The sequence below is a fragment of the Vicia villosa genome, unplaced genomic scaffold (assembly GCF_029867415.1).
Source record: "Vicia villosa cultivar HV-30 ecotype Madison, WI unplaced genomic scaffold, Vvil1.0 ctg.002602F_1_1, whole genome shotgun sequence".
NCBI classification, from domain to species: domain Eukaryota; kingdom Viridiplantae; phylum Streptophyta; class Magnoliopsida; order Fabales; family Fabaceae; genus Vicia; species Vicia villosa.
Window position 1 is genome coordinate 164661 of NW_026705981.1, and position 8809 is coordinate 173469.

Below are 8809 nucleotides of genomic sequence, written 5' to 3' on the forward strand. Positions count from 1 at the left end.
TGCAAGTGTGGTGTACAAAGTTATGTTCGATTCAAGTAATTCAACGAGTTCAAATTTGTGTTCAAAATTAATTGATTGAATCCAAAGTTTTAAGCATACGATTTGTCAGGAGTTAATTCAAGCTTGCTAAAAAGGAAGATTTACTCATATGGTTTTTTGGTACACCAGTTTCAAGACTCGAATCATCATTTTAAAGTTTTGTGGTGTTGGCAAACGTTGTGTTGGATTTGCACCATGACCGTGGGACGATACGCAAGACATTTATCAAAGGGTTTTGGGACTTTAAATTCAATTTAAAAGAGAAGAATGTTTCGAATAATTGAAGGATTTTGTCTATTGAAGTTTACAATACATCTAAAAGCGATACAAAAATTGAATCATTACCATGTCCTAACGTTACGTTACAGTCATAGAAAAAATACACCAAATTGCCTTAAAAGCGAAGCTTCCTAATTCATCTTCGATTGATGATTCATTCTCCAAACTTTGCCCTTGTTCACTGCAGCAAAAGTCCATGCACTTCAGAATAAACCGAACTTCAAACTTCCAGCTGCATTTATACAAACACTCGCGGTTAAGTTTACAATTTGCAAAAAGACCGAACCGGTTCGGTAACAGCTCAGCATATTCAATATAATAGAAAAAAATAGATAACAGAAAGGGGATTCAGAATATAACAAAAAAAAGGAGAAAACCACATAACAGAATTCCAAAAAAAAAGTAACAAACCTCTGAGTTCAGAAAACCTCCATATTCACGTTTCATCATCTTCAATCTCCAGAAAACCGATCTTCACCTTCCTCAGAGCATAGTCATCACCTTGGTGTCAATCTTCAATCTTCAAAAAATCACAGAAATTACAATAGAATCCATAACAGAAAAATACCAAAAATTTCTAACTGATTGCATCGAACCTCACCTCCATACACTTCAATCTTCCCTCTGATTCGATCTTCGATCCTTTCAATCTTCATCGCGACACAACAATTTCAATTTTCTTCATCATCTTCCACGTCCACAAACATCAACACAGTTCTTCAATCTGGTCTTCATCTTCATCTTAATCGCACCTCTCTTCATTGCAACTCCAACAAACAACGCGTTCATATCATACACGCAGCAACTCGCATTGATCAACATCGCGATTCACATATGTGATCTCACATCACCATCACTAAAAACAACTCAGAACGACGAACAACATCGAACTCAAAAGGAAGAACTCAGAGAAGACGCAGAATTCGAGAAAAAAGAAGAAGAGCGCAAAGACTGAAGAGGTGTTGGTACCTGAAGTTTCGAAGCATATTCCCTGGATTTATCATCTTTAAGATCAAATTGAAGACACATAGGGATTGATCTCCAGTCGTTGAGTTGAATCAGATAGTGAATGAAGTCTGAATCGAGAGAGAGCAAATCGACGAGGAAAGAGAGGTTGAAGCAGAGAGTTTGAGATTGAGGTAAGAGCAGAGATGAAGGAAGACTCGTTGCGGTGGTGGCCGGAACACCGTCACGGTGATGCTCGCGGAAAGGTGATCGGAGAATGAGGAGGAGCGGCCGCCGTTTCTCGCGTGCGTGTGATAAGAAGAGGAAAATTTCATGTAACCTAATCCCTAATCTGATTTCCTTTCTTTTAATTTTTTGTTAATTGATATTAAATTTCACTGTTAGTAATTAGTTAATAAATAATTTTAATTGGATTAAAATTTGGATTAATTGAATGTTGGATCATCATATACCTTGGGCCTCACATTCACGAATTTCTGTACACACCCCTAGTAGCCCATGCACCATCTCTGTTTTTTGGTCATGCTGAACTCAAAAACAAAAAACAACCTCCCTGGGCCTTGTTACAAATTGCTTGTGTATCACTTCCCTTGAGCCCAGTTGCACTTCCTCTTGTTTTTTTTGCCACAATAATCTCTGCTAGGCCAGCATGTTGGGCCCTGCGCCCTTACTCTAATGCATACCATTTTTTGACCCTACACCCCCTTGTGTACATAAGTTTTCTATTTTAGATTAGTTTTTTTTTGCCAGTTTATTTTATATCTCTTTTAGTATAAAAATCATTGATATTTTTGTTATATTTTGACATGATAATAGAAAATAAAAATCATTGTAGTTTTGTTGAATTTTTGCATGATAAAAAGATAATAAAACATGTGATACCTTTTGCTTATTAGAATTTAATTGTTTTGTTACATAGTTTAGTTCTAATTCTTAGATGAAATGCCATGAAAAGCAATATTCTTGTTAGATTTTATTTTAGAATTCAATTAGATTTTTGTTTCTATAATTTTGCGTGCTAGTCTTGTTTATTTACGAATTTTGTTTCTCATTTCGTTTCATAATGCAATTGTGCGACTTTGTTCGCGTTTTCTTGTTATTTCTAATAAGTGTGTTAGCTTGTGCGAGGAACTTTGAGCACGATATTTGATGGATGCGCTTGGCTTTGTGTCCCGCTTTATTTGTGGACACGACATTATTCTCCTGATTGCTTTTCGTTCGTCTCCTTGTGCGAGTCACGATTCATATATGCTTGTTGTTGCTTGCCTGTTGCGACTTTTTCTTGCAGGTGTATTATTCAGATGTGCCGATACACATTCCGAATTGACGCGTGATTTATATTTGTGTTGTCTTTGCACTTTGATGATGCTTATTTCGTCTATCAGATTTCGGATGCTTGATGTTAGCTCGTGCACGCGTTCTCTGGGTTTCTTAGTTCTGCTTGCGTTGCTAGCTCATTACGGATTTGCTATCCGTTCGGTATGGTCTCCTTATCCCTTTTACTTATTCTCGCACCATATCTTGCCATGAGAAGTAGGGTAGGCATGCAGCATCATATTTGCCATGAGAAATAGGACCTAGGCATTCATCAGGCCAAGCCCTCGAAAGAGGCTCTGTTTTTGTTTGTTTATTATTTCCAGTCTATTTTTCTTGTTCACCCGTCTCGGAGGACTTTCCCCGTGGACGGGAGCTTCGAAGGACTTTCCTCGTTAGCTAGAACGTTTATTTTTTGTCTTGTCCAACCGTCTCGGAGGACTTTCCCCGTGGACAGTGGCTTCAGAGAACTTTCCCTATTAGCTAGAACGTTAATTTTTTGTCTTGTTCACCCGTCTCGGAGGACTTTCCCCATGGACAGTAGCTTCGGAGGACTTTCCCCGTTAGCTAGAACGTTTATTTCCAGTTATTTTCTTGTTCAACCGTCTCGGAGGACTTTCCCCGTGGACGGTGGCTTCGGAGGACTTTCCCCGTTAGCTATAACGTCTCCCTAGTTCCCAGGTCACTACTTCGGTAGTTTGCTTGCTTTACCAGCCGAGCTCGTTTGTGTGTTGCATTTGCATTGATTACTATTTTGGTAGTTTGTTTGTTTCTCGAGCGGAGCTCGATTGTATGCCATATGGTTGTGATGCTTGTTCACTATCTCCTTATCTGCTATGCCTGTTATTATGATATCTTTGTGATGCTTGTTCATTATCTCTTTATTTGTTATGCTTGTTAGTATGATATCACTTGTGATGCCTGCTCACAATTTCGCATTTGTGTATGCCTGTTACATGTTTGTCTTTCTATCTACGATGCCTGTTCGTATGATATCTCTATGATACTTGTTCGCATGTTCTTATCTGTAATTCCTGTTCACATGCCATGTTTGCTAGGATCTTTGTGATGCTCCTTGTTTGCATGCTCCCTTAGGGTGCTCGGTTCCGTTTCGCTAGGAGACGCGAATCGAGATAGAAACAGAAACTTTTGAGCTGAACTACGGTGCTTTGATATCTCCATTGCACGTTGGAGGTACGTAGGCACAGGGTATGAACGCCCTAGCGAGCGAACTTTTCTTTTTTTTGTTCTGTTCAACCTTTTTCCTTTATCTTGTTTGCCTACTATTTGCCTGTTTCCTGTTATCTGCTTATCCTTCCATTGCATGTTTTCCTTATCACTTTGCATGATACACACACACACACACACACACACCCTTAGATTAAAAAATGGCAAGAATGGATCCTGTGGAGTACCACAGACGTGAGGGGTGCTAATACCTTCCCCTCACGTAACAGACACCCTTACCCTTTCTCTGAGACCTGTGCTATTATTTGGTTTTCTTCGATATTTTCCATTCCTGTGTGTAGGATAAATATATGTTCGATGGCGACTTCATTGTTTTGTTTCGATGAGTTTTCCAGTTGCTTCACCCCTGCAATATTTTTTTTTGGATTACCCCCATAAGCGTGCAATTTAAACACCAAATATGGGGGAAAAATCAAACAAAAAATATTACAGGGGATAAACTTTACATTTAAGGAGCAAAAGAGATAGTATCTTTATATTTTAAGGGGGTGTTTAAAAAAAATATTACAAAGAGAAAAAACAAATTTCGCCAATATTACAATTTTTTTATATATTTAACCCTATAATATGTGTATAAGCAATTTATATAAATTAAATTGGTAAAGTATTTAATAATTTTGTATTCTACATTTAAAAAATGAGACTATGTTAAAATGAAAAAAATGATTATTATAATTCATATATATTATTTAAAGAGAAAAAATAATATTTATATACTTTACACTGTAATCAATAAACTGTAATCAATAAGAAACATGTATTTTGTCAAATTATACTTTTAACTTTAAAATGATAATATAACATCATAAATATAAATTTTTAAATTAATTGTATGTGTAATGAGTATCTTTAAGACATTTTTTCATTCCACCCCATGAGTCTCTTACGCACCACCGAATTGATAAAAATGTCTTCGATTTTCCGTAGATGCATCTTCGGAAGCACCTTTTTTTTGTTTAACGTTGTTTTGTTCCATAGTTCCACTTACAGAACTCTTCCGTAGATGCATCTACAGAACAAACCCATACTAAAAAACCAGAACAACAACATTTGTAACGATAAAAGATCCATTCATTGATTAAAATCGACATTGATTAAAAGATACACAGAAATTTCCAACAGAAAATTAAGAAAACTAAGAGATCTAAAAAATTACAAGAGCTAAAACAATGTCATCTGATCCATGCATCATTATTACGGAATTAACATCGCCTTCCACGTCATCCCACCAACGTTCATTTTCTCCGGTATCAGACGAGGTCCGTGTTCTAAGCCTCTAGATCTTTCTGATGACTTCATCGGGTTTGTACCCCCTCTAAAAAAACATCAGAGCCCTCTTGAGTTGATCGAAGGAATGGATGTTTCAAAATGTTTGACGGGAGAGAAAACAACATGTCCATCCCTTATAAGATAAACCGGTTCAGGATCAGGACACTTGGATGATGTTTGCTGCCCTGAACATGGCCTTACGTGAGCCATTTTTATGTCTGTGTTTGTGTCTAATGCAACCCTAGAAACCCCAACTTTATAGAAGCCTTTGGTGAATATGGACCACACAATCTGTCATAGAATGTTCTGTAAATATATCCACTGAAGGGTCATAGATTTCTCCGTTTCGTAGATGCATCTATGGTAAACACCCATAATTTTAAATATCAGACCCTTCCATAGATACATCTACGAAAATTTCCCTGTTAGTTTTTTTAACATAATTCAATGCAATAACAGCAGCAACAGTAGTAGTAGTAGTAGAAGGAAAAAACACAAAAACATAAACACAAACACAAAAAGGATTATATTTCAACGTCATAGAGTGCATATATTACACTTTGAAATTAGAAAAATACATCAAAAGAACTGTTGCCAACTAAATCTATTGGAGGTTCTAATATTGACTTTTCGGCATTTGATTCCTTTTTGATGTTGTTCAACCTTTCGATGTTGTGCATCCTATCCACAAAATGATCCGACCACGTATTGACTGCTTTGGTATGATGAAATGCTTATTCCGGTGACGTAGGTGGTATGTGACATCCTGGTTTCAAGTAAACTTGCACAAAATGTTTCGATTTTCCGAGCCATCCAACACACATAATACGATCATTTGGATTTGTAGGAGGTGTAGTGCGAAGCGGAAAAAAGGTTTCCGAAAAACCATAACGCATCAAGTCAATGCATACCATGTCATGTGCGCATGCAATAAGATATCCCATTTTCGGGAATCTCATCCATTTTGAAGTCAGTGAGTAAGCGCCCAACCAAGGAACAAGAGCTTCGTGAACCGATTCAAATATATCTTCGTCTCCAAATACCCACGTGTACGAGTTTTTATGGTTCATCAACTATTCGATAAGTTCATGACGGACAAGCTTATGGTCATCTTCTCCCTTACCAAGCAAAGCCGATACAATCCGGAATCCGCAATTACCGTCTCCTACCACATTGACGATCCGGTCGATGTATTTGTGCATAAAAATTGGCATCTCGTCGATGAATGGAATTTTTAGAGCAATATGCACCTCTTTGATTGATGGAATTTTTGGAGCAATATGTACCTCTTTGATTGATGGAATTTTTGTTTCAATAGGTGTGGGAGTCAAAACTTTCGGAGCAATAGGTTTTGGAGGCGGTTTGCTAATGTGAGCTCCTTTGTTTGAATTTTTTTGAGATTTAGGAGTAGGTGAGTCGAGAAAGAGTTTGTCGACGTGCTCACGATATGAAGGAGACTGTGTAGTCAAGTTGCCATTCGGCGTAGGCTTCACTTTCTTCGGAGCACCCTTTGTCTTAACAGTTGAAAAAAACAACTCAGGGATTGTACCGTAGATGCACCTAAGGAAGTGTTCTTCCTCAACACGTTCCATAAATGCATCTACGGAAGCAGCGTAACTTATTTTTCACACAAATTAGTTGCATAATGTGAACAATGTAGTGGTTAAAGTTGAATATTTACCTGAAATTCAGACTCCTCTTGTGAAGGATAGAAAAATACTTAGCAAGGGGGGTTTGAACAAGTGTGACTTTAAAAACTCTTAAGATAAAAACAATGAACACAATTATTTTTATCCTGGTTCGTTGTTAACGAAACTACTCCAGTCCACCCCCTTAGAGTGATTTACCTCAACTGAGGATTTAATCCATTAATCAATCTTGATTACAATGGTTTTCCACTTAGATACCCTCTAAGTCTTCAAGAGTATACTGATCACAACTTGATCACTCTAGGAAATCACCACTTAGAAAACTTCTAAGTCTTCTAGAGTCTACTGATCTAACTAATCACTCTAGGAACCTTTTACAATCAATGTAAAATAAATGTTTACAAGAGTATGAATTTGCTTCTTAGAAAGCTATAATCACAACAGTGATATTTCTCTTAAGTTCTAAGCTTAACACTCACTAAATATTACAAGAGATGTGAGGTTGAAGATGAAGTTCGTGAGTTTTGAATTTAGCAGCGTTTCAGTATTTTTGCAAGAGTTGTGTTACTGCTTCTGATCATAACTTCCATATTTATAGGCGTTTGAGAAGATGACTGTTGGGTTGCATTTAATGCATTGCGTGAATAGTACAACACTGCATTTAATGTTTCACACTTTTGTCAACTACCTCGAGCCATGTTTTTGTTGCTTTTACTGACTTTGCCTTTTGTAGCTTCTAACGTTCCTTTTGTCAGTCAGAGATTAGACTTAATAGCCTGTCATCTTGTACTTGCTTCTGAACTGAGATTGTAGATACAATGTTTGAATATCAGAGTCATTCAGCTTGGTGCAGAGCATCTTCTTGTCTTCTGACTTTGAAGTGCTTGAGCGTGATACCATAAGAACTTCAGTGCTTCTGCTTCTGACTTCTTTTTCTTCTGATGCTTCATAGACCATGTTCTGATTCTGCTTGACCATCTTTTGATGTCTTGCGAGAGCATGTTCTGATGTTGCAATCTTGAACCTTCTGAGTCAGTGCTTCTGAGCGCTGAGTTGTGCATACTCTTTATGTATTTCCTGAAATGGAAAATGCAAAGGATTAGAGTACCACATTGTCTTATACAAAATTCATATATATTGTTATCATCAAAACAAGAATATTGATCAAAACAAATCTTGTTCTAACAATCTCCCCCTTTTTGATGATGACAAAAACATATATAATTGATATGAATGCAATCAGAATATCAGATGACAAAAGACAATTACACAGATATAGCATAAGCATATGATCAGAATGTGTGAATATGTCTCCCCCTGAGATTAACAATCTCCCCCCTGAAATAAATACTAGAAGAATTTATAAATAAAAGAATTCCCTGAGTATTTTTCCATTTCAGCAGAGACGTTCACTTTGCCTAGAACTTCAGAAAATTCAGAGCTTCTGCTTCTTGCTTCCATAGGACAACTTCAGAGCTTTGAATTTCTTCTTTGTTGCCATAGCATGCTTGATTGAATCAGAACATTCTTGAATGTATTAGAGCATCATCAGAGCATCTTTACATCCTGAAATGTTTCAGAACATACTAGACAAAAATATCAAATCACGAATGTATCGGAACATTCTCAAGAAAGAACATGTATCAGAGCATTTAAGAGAAGAAAATGTATATGAGCATATTCTATAGAGATAATATCAGAACATTCTTCTTGCTTCTGATCTTGAAGCTTCACAGAACTAAGCTTGCTTCAATTTTCCAAGAACATGCTTCTTTATAGAATTGCTTTTCCTCATGTATTTGCTTCTCATGTTGAGCTTTTTCAGAATATCTTCAATCTTGCAAAAAATCTCAAAGACATAGAACTTGCAAATAATGTTAGGAAATGTTGATACTTAATCCCAACAACTGATATAATAAACCAAATCAATTATCATGTTTCTCCCCCTTTTTGTCATAACATCAAAAAGCATTAAAAGATTCAGATGATAAAAGACACATAAAGTGAAGAAAATAAAGATTTCATTAATTAAGAAATATATCAGA

The 8809-nt window shown here is 36.6% G+C and overlaps 2 long non-coding RNA genes across 3 annotated transcripts; one reads left to right on the plus strand and one right to left on the minus strand.

Annotated features, from left to right (window-relative positions):
• Positions 1–292: 292 nt before the first annotated feature.
• LOC131639358 (uncharacterized) lies at positions 293–1635 on the minus strand. 2 transcript variants are annotated; one of them, XR_009294926.1, is made up of 4 exons: positions 1288–1635; positions 920–1174; positions 730–838; positions 293–550 (listed from the first exon to the last, which is right to left on the minus strand). It is a non-coding gene; the product is annotated as an uncharacterized LOC131639358 (long non-coding RNA). The 2 variants fall into 2 exon arrangements; XR_009294925.1 differs by having other exon boundaries at positions 920–1635.
• On the plus strand, positions 1460–7968 carry LOC131639359 (uncharacterized). The gene is made up of 2 exons (XR_009294927.1): positions 1460–1598; positions 2403–7968. It is a non-coding gene; the product is annotated as an uncharacterized LOC131639359 (long non-coding RNA).
• Positions 7969–8809: the final 841 nt, after the last annotated feature.